Raw genomic sequence first — 20584 nt, 5'->3', positions numbered from 1 at the left:
GTGGTGTTTTCTCCCATTTTAATAACCCAGAGTCTTGCAATAAAAACAAACGTAGCTACAAGTAGGATTCCTTAAAGCAGGGGGAATTACTTCCTTAATGAAACATTTAAAAAATGATTTAATTAAATACCTGACTCCACTGAAACCTCTCTGAGAAATGTGATATTTTAAGGCCGTGAGTACGTGGATTATCTTGGACTGACATGAGGGGGTGGGTAGATGTGATTTATTCCTCCAGTGCAGAAATAACTGTACCAAAAAGCCATATGAAGATACGACAGGGCTGTCCGTTGAGAATATTATTCTGTATCCCATATACTGTATTCATTTTCTTAGTAATTTCCTCACTCATTCATTTCTTTATTTAGCAAATGAAGGAATTCACATATAGGAAAAAAGCAGTTTATAAACAGACATTTAATAGACATTAGCTATTAAGCTAAAGGTTGTGAATACATTAAAACTAGGTATTTAAGAATCATATTGCAATGGGATATAAAGATTTTATTCATTTAGCTATCTTGACTGTAATCAGTTTCAAGGCTTGAGCAATTTTTTTTTTTTTTGCAATTTCACAAGGAACTTAATGAGTGAACTTTGCCAAACCTGCAGTTTTGTAAACGCATCAGAAGCAAATGACACCCACTGCTGCAGAGAGAGCGAGAAAGAGCCCTTCAGTGCTTCCCTTTATGACTTGAACGGGCTGCTCGATGGGCTGTGGTTTCCTCCCCGTTTGTCCTGCTCGAAGATGCAAATGTGTACATATGTGTGTATCGATCCGCACATGCAGCAGTTTGGAAGCATGCCGAGTGAAATGCTAATCAGACAAAAGTATAGCAACAGCTTGCAAAAGAAAAACGACTTTAAGAAAGTGAACTCTGAAGCTTGAAGGAAAAGAGAAGCTTCTGGAGGAAGTGTCCATATTTATGAGCCTCCCATAGTCCCAGTGCAGGTCAGAAAAGTGCAGGCGAAGAGCTTGTGCCTCGTTGGGAAATAATTCTACTACAACTGCTTGTTTTGTCAAGTCTTTTGCAAAAACAGGCAAATGCCGTTGATTTTGGAGAAAGATGAGTCAACAAAGGCAGGAAAGGAGCTCTTGATTTCATGGTTGGCCTGGGAAAAGGATCTCTTTCCTAAGCCATATGAAAGGTTTTTATGCATTAACAAGCACCATCATTCCAAGAGTAATGGTAGAGTTACCAACAGGCTTATGGGACCTTACGGCATAATTGCCATGATGGACTCTAATTTGATTCAATTCGGCAATAATTTCCTGAATATCTATCTCTTCAAGGTCAACTTTAACCCCTTGACAATTGCTTATCTCATGTGTGTGTTGTTCAACTCCACAAGCAAGATTATTTGAGTCCTTATGCTTCTCTCAGTCTGGCATGACTGTATTTAAAATAAAGCCATGTTTCCTAAAATTCTAATGTTGATAGTATCTACCTGTGGCTGTAACATCCACACTGACTTCTCTAGATATTTGCCAACTCAGTGTTCTGTTTTTCGTTTTTGGTGCAATTCCCGTATCCGGAACCTCTGCTGAAGTTATCAGCCAGCTGGGCACGATTTAGTAAAATCCTTTTATACCTTGAAAGGATTAATCTCGGCGCAGGGAATATCTACTCTAGCCTGCGGGAGTGTAAGAAAGAGCAATGTTTTAGGTTGGCCCAAAATGTCTGAGAAAGCCTTGGGGTATTTCAGAGATGTGAATAATGAAGCCATTCCTATTGTTTAATTCCATTCTGTTTTTAATGCGGCATTCCTGACATAAATCTCCAGTCACTACATATTGATTATCTATGCATATTGATCACAAACGATGGCAAATTAATAGAGTATCTCATAATTCTGTGGACATTCGTAAATCTTCTCTGACTGTCGGCTGGAGACCCCCGAGGTATGAGTTTTACCCGCTTAGCAGATAGATGACATTTTTCTGCCAATGCAACAGCGCCATTCCCACGTGTGCATGGCTGTGTGCTTCTCAGGGTTCAAAACAAACAAACAAACAAAACAAAACAAGGCAGCAGTTGTGTGCTAGAACAAAATACTATGTGATGTCGTGGAATCTTCTTTCCGGAAAATCTTAAAACTAAGTGAGCTGCTTTATGTCTTTATTGGTTTTTGTGAAACTGTGTGAACACGTATGACGCAACATCTTAGTGGTAGCTCGTTGACCTCGGAGTTGAATTATTTCTGTATTAATCAGGTATGTTTTCTTCGACATCCTCGTTGTGCCAGGGGATTGTCAACTGGACATCGTTTATTTCTTACTGCCCCACTATGGATCTGTCACTTTAATAACTTCAGAATGCTCTGGAACCCTATGGAAGTCCCCACCTGAACCACTCCTGCATGAGGGTCACTTGGGTCCACAAGTTAACCGATAAATTACCAAGCCAAGCAAATGTTCCATTCTTTCTTCTGAAATCATTTTCTTTTGAACTGTGAGTCTTTTACAGTGTAATGAAAGGATTTATGATCTCTTTATTTTCTCTTTTTCTTTCTTTTGTTTACTTTACTTACTTTCTTTCTTCCCACCCCTGCCCCAGACTACTAGAACAAAAGGGATGGAGCAGGAAACAGAATTCATTTCAGGTTTGTGATTTCATTAAAATTTAAACATCCATATGGTTCATCTTCACAATTCTTTTAATGGACTTTTTCCTCCATGTGATTCATTGTATCATGATCTAGTGAGAGCTTTACGTTTCTTGAGGACATTGAGTTGACATCATCAAAGGCTCATTGACCTGTGAAGGTGTCAGAGGTTGCCTCACCTGGGAACATGGGGTTGATAGAATCAATTGTGAGCAGCTGCATTTCTGACGTCAGAAGTGATTATGTCCGTAATCAGGTGGTCTGTTCGTGTGGCTTATTATGTAAGCACATCGAACATTATATGCCAGGCATAGGCCTCCGCTCTTTCCATTATTGATGCATTTACCTTCTTTTTTTATCACTGTTGCTTTGTACGAGCCGAACTTCACACAGGATGGTTAAGCAGCTGCCCATGGTCACACAGGTGGCTGCCCGTGCTAGAGGAGGACTTGAACCCGGGGGGCTCTGGAATCCATGAGTTACCTGCTCTGCTACGTTCCCTGACTTATCTTTTCTCTGGAGAGTGCCCCTCTTACCTGGGCCAGTGGGCCTTGTCATCAGTACACCTATGTTCCTTCCCCGTACAAAAGAGAAACAAAATCTACACAGGGTGTTGCAGGAGATGTTGCTGGCTTGGTAGAGCGTATTTACAAGGCAAGGGGAGGCATTATAAATGAAAAACTTTTTTTCTTATTTGTACCTGGAAAGGGTTTTCAAAGAGCTTCTCAATCTTTCAAAATGCTTTCAATGCTTTTCAGCAGGTACTGAAAGTAAGAAAAATGGAACTGATGAAATTGTGTTGATTGCATTAATACCATCTCTTCGATGCTGGTCTCCAATAATAGGGAAGAAGCTTAACTAATACTACCGGGGAGTGGAAAAGACAGGAGCAGACGAGAATTCATGACCTGATAGTCGTCGGCTATACCCTGGGTTCTTTTTCTTTAAAAAATCCTATGTTTTCTCTTCCTTTGTGATGGAATCAATAGGAAAATATATTGAAATAGTCACATAAAGTCATCATTTCACTTTTTTTCTTAGAAAATTCAACAAAGTTATAGCTACCAAAAGTTATAATTTTTCCCCAAGGCTTCGGGTTCGGAGAAACTTTGCTCAGATATCACTGATTTTCCGGTACATGTGAAGAGAATATTTTAGAGAGTTTAGTGTAACTTCTGAGATCATGAAATGTTTGAAAGTAGAGTTGTTCTCATTTAATTTTCTGGGCTGAGGATTGGCACCCAGTTGGAAGTCAGTTTTTCCCTCAGCTGTATACAGGAATGAGTGGAGAAGGAGGGGCGCAGGAAGACAGAACGTCCTTCATCGGGGCTATCCCTGTCAGTGCCGATGTTAATACTTCTAAGATGTTCGAAGCGTGCCTTAATCAGCTTGAGCTGCCACACAGAGCACCGTGGACTGGACGGCTTAATGAAGAGCCTGAATGTATTCCTCATGATTCTAGAGGCTGCAGTCTGAGATGAGGGGGCCGGGCTCTGGTGAGAGTCCTCTTCCTCATCTACAGATGGCCGCCATCTTGTTTAGCCTCACATGGCAGAGGGAGCAAGGAAAAAAGAAAGAAAGCTCTCTCTCTCCTGTTTCTTATTAGGGTGCTAATCCCATTATGTAGGCTCCACCCTCATGACGTAGTCACCTCCCAGAGGCCCCACCTCCTAACACCGTCACAGTGGGGTGTTAGTGCTTCAACATATGAATTTGGGGGGGGGACCCAAGCATTCACTCCATAGCAAAGTATATATGAAAACCCTCGTGGGATTTTTTTTTTTTTAATACTTTGTGGTTTCAGTGCCTCTCCATATCCTGGCGAAGATACAAAGTCAGATGTTTGGTTCATGGTCCTATGTTTAAAAGTTTGTTTCCTAATGTTAAGGAACATTCCTGGTGTGTCTGACTTACACATCTTTAGAATTTCTATCTCCCCAGAAAGGGAAGGATTTCCTGAAGACAAGCAGTCCCGTGTATGAGAAAGGGTGGTAGGTAAACACTGGAATCATGGCCAGAGATCTTGGCTCAAACCCAAAGCTGACAACTTATCAGTTGATAGGCATGGCACACTATCTACTCCCTCTTGAAGGAGATTTTGCACGCCTGACTTTAGAAAATAGTACACCCCATTCACCTCACAGGGTTGTTCGGATCAAGCGAAGTTGTGTATGTCAGGCTGCTGACAGCTGAATGCTGGAGCTGTGTTCACACAGGCACCGTGCATGACGCACACACGTGAGTAATATTTAGTACAGAGGTCTACGAGAATGCACAGAATGAAAGGGTTGCTCAAGACGTGGATGGCAGGAACAGAAGTGGGGGGGAGGCCAGCTGGAGTGAGGAGTGGGGCCTATCTTCACGATGTCATACCTGCCAGGTTATGTCAGTGGCACAGGTGTGGGAATTACCTGCCCATCGCCAGGTCCTTCTTCCTCCTCGTGCGGAGCCTGGTGTCTTTTGCCTGTAACTTAGGGAGTGCAAACCCTGGCTGTTCTAAGCCAACAGTGGTGACACCAGGTTCCTTTCAGTGGCTAGACAGGGAGACCTGAGGGGTCAAAGGCCTGCTGTTGGCTTCTGGGAAAACTTCCCTTGGCCTGAAGGTGGAAATTCTGGAAGAGACAGAAGCGATTTTTCCCTGGGTTTTGTGTTGCCTGGATGTGGTTTCCAGAACTGCAGCAGCCATTTTGATACTGGCCAAGGTCTCGGAGCAGGAGACCCCTGCCCACACCTCCGGCAGCTCCGCCCCAGCCTCCTGGACAAACACCCTCACTGTGGGAGCTGCTCTGAGCCGGCTTTTCTTTATCTGTCGTGAAAGGGATCCTCAGCGGTCAATAGTAGTCATCCTGCATTTGGTGGTCTGTGCGACACCGAGGAAACACAACGAGGGGGCGTTTCTCCCATGGGACACCACGGAAGGTGGGGACGCCCGCCCGCGAGGATGCCTCTGCAGGCGCTGTGACCATGAGGCGTGCAGGGCTGTGTCCACGCTGACCTCCCTTGTAGACAGACGGCGTCACACCCAAGGCAAAGCGCTGGCAGCCACTGGGGGGGTGGTCAGCACCATGTTCAGGGTCAGATTCCACAATAACTGTAAGGGTTGGCGCACTGTATATCCCTCAAGAAATCCCCCGGGATATTGCTTTTCTCAGCCAAGTGCCACCAAACAGGGAGCCACGACACGCTGAAGGTCGTGTCTCCCCCAGACACGGGGAGCCTGCGGCCCGTGCTGCCACGAGCGCACAGATCCTGCCCCGCATCGGCTCCAGCCGCAGGCTCTCCAGTGTCTGTTTCTGGAAGCCAGCAGCCTGATCGGGCCCGTGCGGGAGGGCAGGCCTGGGTCTTAGGGAAACGAGAACAGAGGGAGGTTCTAGTCTGTTCCGAGGCAAACACAGGAAACACCGCACCCACAGCAGAGTTGTCCGGAGCGTTGTAGGCTTTCCCTGCGTGCGTAGACAAGCGTCCATAGCACACCGTGTGTGACATAAAACGCTTGATAGGACATCACGCAGAGTATCGCCCATGCCCCTAAAACGTAGATAGATCCCCAAAGAGTGAATTAGCAGAGCACCTCGCAAAAATCATAATAGTCATTACCTTTGGGGGCGGTGGGGGGAGCTGGGTGGTGATATTTCTGATGATTTCTGCTTTCTTCTTGCTGTTTTTGATATTATTTCGATTTTTATAATGAATACATGTCACTTTTATGCACCTAATAACATCCTTTTAAAAATTGGACAACTTATGAAGGGTGAATTTTTTGCTTTGAGAATTTTTATTTAGAACCCTTTTTTTTTCTGTTAGCAAATTTGGAAAAATAATCAGTAGGCTGTTCAAGATATTAATAGTTTGAACTAATAACACCATATAATTTGGGTACATGAGCATTCTTGCCTTTTTATTCTTTATCACAGGGGGACGTGCATGGATCTAATTAAGTCCAAAGCACTATCATATTATCAGGACATGCCAGGATTTATTAATGATCAGGACACAATATGAAATCCATCTTATTGACCTTAAATATCTAGGTGACTGGGATGTAATCCAATTTTCTTGATAAATCAAGAGATTGATTGTCTTATAGCAATATTTTGTCTGTATGCTCTAAGCCCAGCATTTCTGATAATTTATTTTTAAAAATTAGCACATAAATATAATGCCAAGTTTTTTTTTTTGGTCAATAGTCCACTGATCTTGATATATTTCCACTTGTGTCACGAGTACAGGTGTGCTGTAAATTTAGATGACACCCTTGGAAAATCCCAATTACTATTGGAAATAACCAACATTCGCAGAAGTGGCTCCCGCTCTGATCTGTTTGGCCCATAATTATCGGCAAGAACCACAGTCACGAAGTTCTGCTCTTTCTGTTTCAGTAGGGCTGTGCTCACCTGCATTTTGTAGGGAAGCAATTACTTTGGAGAGGCAGATCTGGTGTAAACCCAGCTTCATTACTTACCATCCCCACAACCTTGGGCCACCCATTTAATCTCTGTGAACCTTCCCATAAAATGTTGATAATAAGGCCATTTTAAGATTGATGATAATGTATATATTTTGTCGGCAACAGTGTGTGGGATCAATAAATACTAGCTATTATTCCTGCAAAAAAAAATCAAACCAATGATGGGATATTAGATTAAAAATCAAGGAACAGGAATTGAGTAAATAGCTCATTTTTAGACAACGAAGAAAATGTCCTGTAGGGCACAAGCAGCCCTCTTTTTCCAAGTGGAAGCTGGTCCTTGGCTAGGGGAGCAGAAGCAGAGCGTGCGGGGAGGTGAGGTGGAGATAGGGGTGCATAACCCGTGTGAGAGCAAATCATCTTCCCAGGGAGGTTGCTGATCACGGAACAATGTCTTTTATACATTTCCCTCTGGATATGGTGTGTGGGTTTTTCAGTTTTGGAGCAAATGAAACTGAGACTTGTGTCTTACAGTTCATGTAGTTGTTGGCAATTATGTCATTTTCCCCCTCTTTTGGGGCAGTGGGCCTTACCCTGCAGGGAACGGTAAGGCCAGCCAGGCAGGAAGCTGGGGCTGCAGACCCCTGGTTAGGGTCCTTTGACACCAGCGCTGTCTTAGAAGGACCTCTGTCTTCCCTACCTCTGGTGACATGGACTTGCATTTTCTTTCGCCTCATCCGGCACCAGCCAGGATCACGTCCGAGGGAAGTGCTGTGGCGTCATCTGGAGCTCTTTCTGAAAGAGACAGCAGGGGCCTAATTCGCTGCGCAGTGAGGAACTGAAGGATGAGGGACATCCGCAGCCTCCCAGGGTCCAGGGGTGGCTCCCACTGCTGACACAGGGCTAGTCGAGGGACCAGACCCCCTCTCGGAGCCACCTCCTCTAAGCATTGAGCCTCCTGCTTTAGCCTCTTCTGCGCATCCACGTGGCACCCTGCCTTGCTTTGGGGCACGACCGCGCTGGGCCGAAGCCTTCTCTTGACTGCACCGCCAGCACGCGAGCCCCGACGGTATGGGACATGAGTGTCTCACTCATCTCTGTGTCCAGGGGCTAGCAGGCCTCCTGGAACATGGTGCAGCGCAGGGTCCTCTAGTGGACGGAGGACACACTGCCCTCCCCTGGAGCAGGGAGCCGCGCCAGGTAAAGCCGGTTTCTGAAAGGAGGCAGCTGGCTCCAGGGACTACTGCACGTACGCTGGGATGTGTGGTCACCCTGATCTTAGGGCATGGTGGGACCGTGGAGACAGAGGACACAAGCGAACTGATCTGGGTCAAGGTGGTAATTTCTGACAAGTGAGGGTCTCAGGAAGAGCAGAGCCTAACTTACAAGGGGTTCTCTAGTTGAAAGCACGAGTACCCAACTCTGGATCATTTGAGCAAGAGGGAGTCAACTGGGAAGCTATTTGTAGACGTACCGTAGGGACAGTTCAACGTTGCCTTCTTCACTTCACTGTCAGAGAATGAAGGTTTCTACTGATAAAGGTAAACACTTTTGGTCTTTGAACTTCACCCGTCGGGTTTTCCTTGGGGCACCTTGCTTCTCTGTCTCTCTCAGTCTCTGTCGCTTGCTCTCTCATTTTCTCTGCTTTTGTCTCCTTTTTCTCCATCTACAAGCACACTTAACATTGCAATTTAAGCAACAGCAGAGCTAAGCACCAACCCCTGTTAACTTCTCCACTACTTCTGAACTCTCTCCTCTCAAACTTCCTGAAATATTTGCAATCTCAGTTTCAGGGTGCTCTCACCCCACTTCACCATGACTTCTATCCTCACAACCCTGACAACCTGTCCTTGTTGGGGCAACCATCAGTCTCCTCATGGCTGGGCTGCCCAGTCGTCCATTAGTCTTCTCTTACTGGGTGTCTCGGTAACACTTGATACTAATAATCACATGATTCATGATGAGATCAATAATAGTGACATGAATGTCAATCACCATGATATAAAAAACCTGGTGATTCCTTCTGTCATCTCCCCCTCAAAATCCATCAGCCCATCTCCTCTTGAGGAAAACATCAGACCAATCCCAAACGAGAGACACTGTACAAAGTACCTGACCAGTCCTCCTCAAAACTGTCAAGGTCTTCAGGAGGAAGAAAGTCTGAAAAGTGACACAGCCAAGAGGAGCCTAAGGAGACACGAATACTTGCATATAATATGGCAAGCTGTGGGAGACCCTGGAAGAGAACAAGGATGCTAGGTAAACTCTAAGGGAATCCGAGTAAACCGTGGACATTTCTTTAAAATGATCTATCGATTTTGGTTCATTAGATGTGACACAGCTACCATACTGATGTGAGATGTTAATTATAGGGAAAACTGTATATGAGGTGCATGGGAACCCCATGCTCAGTCTTTACAACTTTTCTGTAAATCTTAAGTGGTTTTAATTTAAAAGGTTACTTTGTAAAATATCCAACGTTATTCCAAAGCTTCTGGAACGACCTTCTTTAACAAAAGCTTGAGTGGTTTCCTCATAGAAGAGGCCCAAGTGTTATCAAAGTGAGGACATTACGGAAGAATTAAAATCAACCACATATATATATTTTGTTCCATAAATGATTGTGTTTTTTGAGTGTGTCATCAGCTGATTATATCTCAGAATAAATATATTGATTAAGTTAAAATGCACAAATGGGAAGTAAAAATTATGTAAATTTCCTTTGTTTTTCTTGTGCTTTTTTTCCTTAAAGAAGAAAACATTCTTCATGGAAATGTATGAGTTGACATTATAGTCTAATCATACTTTATCATGTAAATGCATATTTACAATATTTTTAAAAGGTGGATTATGTAAATCATTTTAGGGACATACAAAAAAATGTGGAATATTTGCCAGCCAGAAAATTATGCATTTAGAAACATGTTGAAAAGATTTTCCTTCAAATGAGAGAGCATAAGTGCTCATCTTCGTTGGGCTGGTTGATCACACCAGTGTGTGCTTTATTTAGACAAAATATGCACGAGCATTCTTATGCAACGAGATCTAAATGCGCACAACAGCGGCCAATTTCCAGTGTTAAATGTAATCATTGTTTTAAATTTCCTGCACGACTTTCTTTATAATCATCAGCCCTATTCTTGGAGAAGTTTCTAGGATTTCTTCTCTAGAATAAGGGGAAACAGTTCCTCATTTAGGGGAATACGGATATGGATAGACTTCCGCTGAGGTCTGTCCCAGAGTTTCCCTCTTTTAGACAGTTCCCTTGACCTTTCCACTTTGCACGTTTTCCCTTACAGCCCAGACACCTGCTGGGAGGCTGGGAAGGCAGGGACACCGCCAGCTGCGGGAATCTGTTCTTCACATTATCCTGTGCAGTTAAGTATGTGGGCATTCGCTCCTAGGATGGGTTGACTGCCTTGAACATTGATTGGCCTTTCCCAGCATGATGGTAGGGGTGCAGGCAGGAGAGCTGGGGAACAGCTAGCCTGATGGAGTGAGGGGCACATGGTGGCTGGAGAACCCCTGGTCAGGGAGGAATCTTCCTGATCTGTGCATTCCAAGAACCACCCAGGGGTTTTCCAAGAGTATGTGTGCTTATTGCATTCAGCAGCCGTAGACACCCCCAGTCCTCAGATGCAGGGACGTGGGTACCGTGTGGCTGAGGACTGGCTGCACTGCCTTAGGAGCGTGGGTGCCCAGGGGTCTAAGACTGTGGGTGCAGTAATGGAAACACGGTGCTGGCAAGAAGCGTGCGAAGACATGTTTTGTCATGGAGGCAGAAACAACCCCTGTTTTCTCTACCCAAATTTGAAACAAACCAAGAGCCAGACACAAGAGTCAGGAAGAAAGAGGATAAAATATCATTTTTATACTGCCAAAGCGATGGGAGACTGTGACTTGTTCCCCCCGTGGGCAAGTTTGTATTTTACCTCCCAAATAGGAAGACTTACCCACAAAGTCATAATGAACCATGGGCACGGACTTGTTGTCAAGGGGATCTGCCGATAAGAATCATGGTGCAAAAGGGCAGAGCTGAAAATGTGCTTTCTGCTGGCAGCTGGTGTCCAGAGGCCGAGAAGAGGAGCAGACGTGAGCTCGCTGAGCTTCTTCCAAATCTACTGGTCAGGTAATCCGGGTGCGAAGTGCGGGGAATCCTGGGGGTTATTCTTTTGCACGGTCTTCCTCTGGGAAAAGGAAGAAAAAGAGCTCCCTCCCACCAACACTGTGTCTTTGACAGCAGAAAAAAATGCATGACCATAGTCTTTTGTCTTTTGGGGGAGATTACTCATTGTTTATGACCCTGGGCTAAAGGCTCAGGGCTAGGAAGCTACAGAAGAAATGGAAGGCAGTGTCTCTGCTTCCTGGAGATTACGCTCTCGCTGAAGTGCCCAACAGACGGCACCGTTTGGGTAACGAATCACAGGGTATTGTCAACCATGCAAATGAGAGACAGATGACTTGTGAACTCAGAGGAAGGGAGAGCACTGTGCACCACACAGGAAAGCCTAGTCTCATGGAACGGGGCTCTTCCAAGTGGACCTAAAAGGATGGGAAGTTCTTGGAAAGGGGGTGGAGGATGAAGGGATTCCATATGTGCGCACATGCGTGTGTAAGGGTGTGTGTGTATGAGCTGGAGTGAGAACAGTGTGTCTAAGCTTTCGGCAGGGACTGAAGTGGACTGACGTGGGTTTGGGCTGCCTCATGTACCGCCTTCTGGTTGCTAAGTGTTCAGTGCACACGAGCCATGGGGTGGATTGGCCGTTGACTAAGTCATTTCTTTAGCTTTTCTTCCACGTGGGAGCATATCCCATAGCTCTGATAATGGTGTGTGCCCACCAAGTAGTCCTAGCTTGGACATAGCTTTGTTGAAAGATCAACCTGTCTATAGCATAATGTCAATAATGCATCGTGATTTTGAGGAGAGGAGAAGCAAACCGGGTGGTGTCTAGCCACTGAGGGGAGTGCTGGCTAAGTCCTGTGCTCCGCCAGTGAGAGTATCGTGCTGATGAACAGCTGAACATATGGCAGTAGCGTTGGCAAGAAATGGAAAAGATTTTGGTTGGGATGGAAGTATTATTGAAAAAATCTGGACAGTGTCATGGGATATCTGATGGAGGCTGAGATTTTGTGGGACTCCCCACCCCCCTCTGCTTTACTGATATATAATCGACACATAACATTGTGTGAGTTTAAGGTGTACAACGTGTTGATCTGATACATTTATAAGTTGCAAAATGATTGCTGCCATGGCATTAGATACCGTCTTTATTTTGTCTTATGGTTACCATTTCTTTTATCTCCTTTCCTTCCTCCCTTCCTCCTTCCCTTACTTCCTTCCTTCCTCGCCCTTCTTCCTTCCTTCCTTTCTCCTTTTCTTTTCTTTCTTTCTTTCTTTCTTTCTTTCTTTCTTTCTTTCTTTCTCTTTCTTTCCTTCCTTCCTTCCTTCCTTCCTTCCTTCCTTCCTCCCTCCCTCCCTCCCTTCCTTCCTTCCTTCCTTCCTTCCTTCCTTCCTTCAAGACATTTAAGATCTACTCTTAGCCACATTCAAGTATTATGGGATTTTTCTCAGGTGAACTCCCACACCTTTGCAAAGTTTATATTTGTTTCTTAGTACTTACAATTTACAACCTGTATTCACTGCTTGTCATGTGTATCAAGAATGAGATAGAGAGATAGAAAGATACAGAAGGACTCATCTGTATCTATCTAATTCTCTTTGATTTAGTGATTCCATTCCAGAACTATGCTTGGAAAGACATCAGCATAAATGCAGAGGAAACAGTCAAAGAAAAAGGAAACAAGTCTTTCAACCAACCAGATACCAGGTCATATTAGAGTAAATTACGCATAGTAACATGATGATATGTAATGAAGCTGTTAAATTAATTTATGCCCCAACTATATACCAAGCATGAGATGTCTCATGGAACATGAAAAATACTTATGCTATGATATTATGTAGAAAATGGAACAAAATTACATATGAAGCATGCTCATAAGCATAACCATGTAAAAAGTCCCCCTCTTCAAATTCATGCCTTTAAGGCTTGAAAGGAGTATTTAAAAGTATGCTTTTGTGATGGGTGGGTATGCCATTTTATTTACTTCTCCTAGGTAATTTTTATATTTTTCAAATTTCTTCAATGAAGAAAACAAATTAAATAGGCTTGTGTTCTAGAGACAGGTTATACCAGCATCCAGGGAAATTGCCCTTGGTTCTAAACCGACTGATCTGTGGGGCTCACACCTTGTCTCGTGGATGGAGTCAGGTGAGGGTTTCAGCTCAATGCTCCACTTTGCTTTACTCTTGTTCCTGATGATGCCAAGGAGTGTGTGTGTGTGTGTGTGTGTGTGTGTGTGTGTGTGTTCAACTGATTTGTCTTAAACAGAGGCTGACTTCAGCAGAACCTGTCCCACCTGGGGTCCCTTGGATTCATTCAGATTGGCTGGGCTCCAGGGTCCTGCACTTGGCAAGCGTCTCCAGCATTTGACATGAAATACAGCCCATGGATGATGTTGTGCCGTTGTTTCAGGGGCTGAATTTGCTCTCTGTGAAGGTTCCAGTGCTCATGACCAAAAAAAAAAAAAAAAAAAAAAAAAAAAAGCACAGCACTGAGGCACTGAGACACAGGGTGCTTTCTGCAGCGGGGAGAGCTTCTCATTCCTAAAGACGAGGACTGCGCACAGCCTACCTTCCGAATCCACGAAGGAAATACACACCCCTTGAAGACGTCTGAGCAGAGCCAAGCTGTGAATGTGAGGTGCCCAAGAGTTGTGTGTGGGGCACAAAGGAGAGTCCGGGGGGCTGATGCTGGCAGGGGAGTGAGGACAGGTGGTGCGGTGTGGGCCAGGGCAAGGACTTGGCATGTCACAGGAAGATTTTAAGCAGGAGAGTAGCCCCATGTAGTTTTTATTTAATTCGACATTGTAGTCTCTCTGTGTGAAATGCATTGCAAGGAGAATGACAGCAGGCAGGGGACCCGGGAGGGGGCCTCACCCTTGGGGGTGTGGCGAGATGCTGGCGGACACTGGATGTGTTCATTGGGAGGCAACGGGGCTGTGACGAAGTGGGTGGTTTGTGCAAAACAAGAAAAGCCGTCTGTGGTGCCCGTAGGGCTTGGGTCTGGGCATCGGGAATGATGGGGTTGCCCTGGGCCGAGCTGAGAAGAAAGCGGGCAGAGCCCATTGGTGGTGGGGAGGTGGCTCGTGTAATGCCTGCCCTGGCTCATAACGTGCGCACGGAAACGTCCAGTGCGCAGCTGCGTGTAGGACGCTGAGCTTTTGTGGGAGCTCAGGGTAGGGCAGAGCTTCCCCATCACTGGCACGCAGGTGGGATACACGCGTAACTCCTGGTGCCCAGCGCAAAATGGAAATGTGGCTCCCTCGATGTTAAGTTGTTAACACTTGGAGAGGACAACAGCAGGCCCTTGGACCGAGGGCAGCTCCGCACGTGTCCCCCGCCCGTGAAGCTGGCCATCGGTGGCACTGGGAGAGCCTCTGAGAGAGGACGTGGGGCTTGTGGCTGAAAGGGGACATGCTCCCAGTGCTGGTAAAAGCCAATGGAATAGGCCGGAGAGCCAGGGAAAGCTCTTTCGTGGAGAGAAAATGGGGAGAAGGCTGCATCCCGGGAGCTCGAAGAGGAAGCCCAACAGGGGAGCAGCGGCTGTTGGCTGCGAGCCGTAGCCATACGTGTAGGGGGAGAAGGCAGGGAATCCGCCACTGGATTCTGCACCGTGAAGCCCCCAGGGGCTGTGGGGCTGGAGGAAGACAAATGCTCGGTATGAGAGTCTGGGATGAGCGTAAGTAATCACAGGTGGCTCCTCTATCAAGGGTGCCCTAAAGATCTCTGCCTGACAGGGGTGTAGACACCCGGAGCAGACCACTGAGTCCTGCCTCGCCGAGGGGAAGCTGGGCCGTGTGTGGACCAGGGGAGCTGAAAGGCAGCACTGAAGGGCCCCCACCTCAGGTGCAGAGGCCCCAGGAAGCCTCATGGGGATGCCTGCAGGTGCCCTGGTCCTTGCCTTTCCTTGTCCCCCTTGCTGTCCTGCCAAGACTACTGGACCAGTGAGCGGCACATGGGGTGAGGAGGAGACCACGCATCTTCCCCAAGGTCGGCTTCCTGAGTGACCGGTGACTGGAGATTTGAGCTGCAGTTTCCTACACTGGCCCGGGCTTCTTTACGCCTGACAGTGGCCCAGGAACTCTGAGAACTGGGGAAATATACCGGAACGGATGACCACGAGAGTCACTGACGACCTAGAGAGAGTTTGCTCGTGTCTTTGGGGTAAAGTCTGACCGCAGAGGAGATGGTGGGCAGTGGAGTCAGGGGGCATAGGAAGTGTCCAGAAGTCTTTCTGAAACAGGGAATCAGGGATCGGCTGCCAGATAGAAGAGGCTGTGGGGTCCGGGAGGGGGTTTTGTTTAAAAATGGTCCACATGGCAGGCTGTTTGCAGGTGGTGGGGGAAATCCAGGAGGAAGAGAAAAATCGGGCTCTGGAGAGAGACGGGAAAACTGCAGGGGAGTCCGTGCGTGGGGCAGCCAGACTGGCAGCAGGACTGTCTGTTCCTGCCATTTCAGCCGTTCCCACTGTTCCTGCCTCCCCGGGACAGCACACTGAGGTCCAGGGCCAGGAACCCGGCTGGGAGGCAGTGGGATATAGACGTTCTCTTCTGATTGTTCCTGTGTCCTCCGTGTAGTGATAAATGGGCTGGATGAAAGGATGGGAGGATGTCAGTGGCAAAATCCTTGGCTTTTTTTTTTTTTAATTTTTAATTTTTTTTAGGGATGAGAAAAGGCCAAGGGAGAGAGAGAGAAGGGAGAGAATCTTTTTTATTTTTTTAATTTTAATGTTTTTTATATTATGTTAGTCACCATACAGTACATCCCTGGTTTCTGATGTAAAGTTCGATGATTCATTAGTTGCGTATAACACCCAGTGCACCATGCAATACGTGCCCTCCTTAATACCCATCACCAGTCTATCCCATTCCCCCAACCCCCTCCCCTCTGAAGCCCTCAGTTTGTTTCTCAGAGTCCATAGTATCTCATGCTTCATTCCCCCTTCTGATTACCCCCCTTTCTTTATCCCTTTCTTCCCCTACTGATCTTCCTAGTTCTTACATTCCATAAATGAGAGAAATCAGATGATAATTGTCTTTCTCTGCTTGACTTATTTCACTTAGCATTATCTCCTCTAGTGCCGTCCATGTTGCAGCAAATGTTGAGAATTCGTTCTTTCTGATAGCTGAGTAATATTCCATTGTATATATGGACCACAACTTCTTAATCCAGTCATCTGTTGAAGGACATCTCGGTTCCTTCCACGATTTAGCTATTGTGGACAATGCTGCTGTGAACACTGGGGTGCATATGGCCCTTCTGAGAAGAAAGAGAATCTTAAGCAGACTCCATGCCGAAGTGGGGCTCGATCCGACCCTGAGGTCATGACCTGAGCCAAATCAAGAGTAGGATGTTTCACCGACTGAGCCACACAGGTGCCCAATGCTTGGCGTTCTTGAGTGACGTTCTAAGCAGATGGACCGAGAGTGCACTGGTGCCTCCAGGGTCACAGAAGTCCCCTCCCTGTCTCTTCAGGGACAGCATGTGGGTGGGAGACGGCAATTCACACCGGATCACACCTGGGAGGTATTTTTTAAAAAGAGCTGTTTGCCCCCATGCTGGGAGGGGCTGACTTCTGGAGAAGTGGCTTTAGGGCAGCTCCCCGCCAGTCTCCCGTCTGGGCCACCCCTTCCACAGACTTTGCTCCATCCAAGTTTGCCGTCATTATTGGGTTGAACTGCATGAAGTTGCCGATATTCTGGTTTGGACACAAACGGCAATTTCCACGGCCCAGCCTCACACGTAGAGATTTCACCTCAGTGAGAGTAAAAGTGATTGCCGTCCCCTTCAGTTTTGTAGGAGGTCAAGATAACTTCATGCCTACAGCCTTCGAGAACTCCATGGGGGAATAGAGGTGCATAAAAATCCAAGTGCAAGTGACACAAAACAGTGACTTTCTGACAAACAACCACGTGGACCCCCCACTTTGGTCCCAGGGAGCGCTTGGGGCTGCTGGTGGTCAGAGCTGCCCCGGGGGGCCCGACCTGCACAAGCTCACGCCATTCCCGATCGGGATACCAAGAATCCTGGGAATCTGGGCCTCGGCAGGTGCGCATCAGCCAACAAAAGTAAGATTCGAGCTCAAATTTGAGCATTTCTGGAAGTCACTGTGTCGTTTTCTCTAGAGACCGAGACCCTATTGACGAAGGCAGTGGGTCATTTTTACGTCTTACCCTCTATGGGATGAACTTATTTTCTGTAATACTCATGAAATGAAATAGGAAATAGTAATAATGAACTAAAAAGACCACAGAGTAAAAATTTTCTTTTATTGAACCGTATATGTAAATAAATGTATATAAAGTCATGCTACGAAAAAATAAAGAAGAAAAGAAATACCACAGTACCAAAAACATTTTAAAAATCTAATAGTTGGGGCACCTGGGTGGCATAGCGGTTAAGCGTCTGCCTTCAGCTCAGGGCGTGATCCCGGCATTATGGGATCGAGCCCCACATCGGGCTCCTCTGCTGGGATCCTGCTTCTTCCTCTCCCACTCCCCCTGCTTGTGTTCCCTCTCTCGCTGGCTGTCTCTATCTCTATCGAATAAATAAATAAAATCTTTAAAAAAAAATCTAACAGTAACTTTTAAGAGCTCAGACTTTACTGTTTTGATGACATCCTGATATAACAATATTTTATGCAAATATTATTGTCCAGGAGCCTATAAGTGCTTTTTAATAAAAAAAATTGCTAAAGGCAAAATTTAGGTAATTAAATCATACTGCTGATTTAAGATTTGATATTCCTTATTTGTTTCTTAGTTCTAAATGAAGCAGTTAATAATTTAAATCAAATTAATAATGAGTTAATTATTGTAAAATTGAAATAACCAATTAATTTCAATTTTAAACATAATTTCCTTCCTTAGAAAAAATATTCCATGTCTGAAATAAAATTTGCACTGTTTTCAGTTTACATGCAAATGTGCCAAGCGTTCTCGAAGAATGACTGAACTAAGTTAACTCTCTTTCCTTGCTATTTGCAATCCTTGTGCTATGAGCCTTCCTACGAATCTACTCTCTCAACTCAGGAACTTGTGGGACCAGAGGGTAGGAGGTGGGATCTAGCCTCAGAGGAAGCTGGAACCGTTTGGAGCCCTAGGGACTGAGTCCTGGATCCAGCATTGGAAGCGGAGCCCACATGGGGTTGAATTAACTACCGTGGAGAGACAGCGTCAATCCAAGAGTCAGCGACGACATGTGCCAAATAGAAGCGTACCTACATGTTATCAACGCTGAACAGCAAGCACAGTGTTGCTTAGAACCTAAGCCACCAGATGACTTTGTTCCCTCGGAGGAGTGTTTAATTACTGGCACTATAACTATTGCCAAGGCGGGGCGGTCACATAAGATGCGTGGACTTGTGGTCAGTGTTACCATCGTTCCCACTGCCCGCCCTCGGGTCGGCACCTCGGGTCTTCCTGAAAAAGCCGCAGCTCTGATTTTCATAGTCGTGTAATGCCTCCCGACATTTTCCTGGTTACTGTGCTTGGGGCTAGGATTAAGTCAGGGGGTACCCTCATAAGGCAGCTGGGGACTCTGGTTTCCGAAATGTTTTATCATTTTACAGAATGCTTGCTCACAGGGCAGCCCCGTCGGAAGGGGCACACTGCTTGTAGCGTCTTACGTAGGAGATGCCTCATATTGGGACCCTGGTATAGCTTACTGACGACGGCAGAGACAGCTGACGATGGCAGAGACAGCTGTCAAGCAAAGGGGTGAGGAAAAAATAGCATAATTTACAATTAATCACATTTGAGCTGTATTTCTCCTACAACGTAATCTGGAATATGAGACAGCAGCTAAAGATATGAATACATGAATTAATACTGACTTGAGGGAGCCCTGTTTTCCAGCCTTTATTGTATTTCTAATGACACGAGGAATTCTAAGAAAGCTTCACACGTCTTGGCTTCGGTGCTAAGGAGCCATATATGCACGCATGCATATTGAGTATGTAGCATGTATATTTGTATGTGTGTATATAGATATGTACATGCAAGTATATTTAGTACTAATACATTAAAAATGCTATTCATGAGCACTTTGAAGTATTGCACCAATGATACTAATCCAGAGAATTCTAATTCTCTTGATTTCCAGAAGTGGTTTATTTGTCGAATTGAGGATACTTTCCATGTGCTCCAGCTCCACCCCAATGGGCAGCTCTTCCTCTCCCTGCCCCCCAGAAGTTCAGAATCCAAGAACTCAATGTACTTAGGCTACTTTTCAAGTGCTGTCTTCATTGACCATGGAGTTCAAGAGCTCCTAAGACGACTACAGGATATATTCTTACTTCTTTCTTTTCTCTATAGTGAGAATGAGTTCAGAGAGAAAAAGCAAGTTGCCTAAAAATCCCCAAACTCTTCAGTGGCACAGCCAGACTCTAAGTGGGTCTCCTGACCCTCACCCAGACGTCATCCACCACCCGAATGGTCTCTGGTGTTGTGAGTGGAGTGTTTTACTGGAGTTCCACCTGTTCTACAAACATCAACCAAGGAGCAGTGCTGTTCGATCCTGCGAGTTGGGCCAATGGCGGGGGGTTCTCAGTGAAGTTAGGAAAGCCACAGCATCTGTGCTGTACTTGGGCTCCAAGAATACCATCCACGCTGGGAAGAAAGGGCTCGCAAGTCTGAGATCCGCAGACGTGTTGGAATCGGAAGATGTTCAGATGTTAGGAAGGCAAGGTGGTTCCTGGGTTGAATCAGGAGTACTGCAAGGGGCAGCCCCCAAGGGTCAATGCGGTTGTCCCTCTGCCTTAGTCTGGCTGCTGTAACAAAGCACCACAGGTCGGGACAGCTCTGGAGGCTGGACGCCCGAGACCAGGGTGGCCGCAGGCTTGAGCTCCGGTGACGACCTTCTTCCAGGTCACACACCGCTGTCTTCTCATGTCCTCACAAGGAAGACAGAGGAGAGGGGAAGCTGGCCCTCCATGACTCTCACTGGGCACTAATCCCATCATGGTGGCCCCTCCATCAAGACCTTAGAGAATTCTAACCACCTCCCAAAGGCTCCACCTCTAAATACCGTCCTAGCTGAGGTCCATGCTCAACGTAGGAATCTGAGGGAGGACGTTCAGCTCACAATGTCCTCATTACTTGCAGATTCCATGTTTGCAAGTTTGCCTACTTGTTACCATTCATTTATTTGTAACCCCAAATGAGTACTTCCAGTGCTTTCATGGCTGGACGTGGGCAGAACAGCAGGACAGTTGAGTCAGTGAACACCAGGTTCCCGGACCAGGCAGAGAAGGAGATGCCCTGCCTCCTATTCCACTCTCACCCTGCAAGCAAGCGTCCTTTCCACGGCGTAGTTACTGCCATGTTTTTCACATTCTTGCATTTTCCACTGGAGATTTCGTTGTTTAAAATGGCCCCCAATTCTACCAAACATTCAAAGAAGAAATAATACCTATTCTCCTAAAGCTATTTCAAAAAATAGAAACA

Source organism: Ailuropoda melanoleuca, chromosome 15, assembly GCF_002007445.2.
Source record: "Ailuropoda melanoleuca isolate Jingjing chromosome 15, ASM200744v2, whole genome shotgun sequence".
NCBI lineage: Eukaryota > Metazoa > Chordata > Mammalia > Carnivora > Ursidae > Ailuropoda > Ailuropoda melanoleuca.
This window is presented reverse-complemented; position numbering follows the sequence as displayed.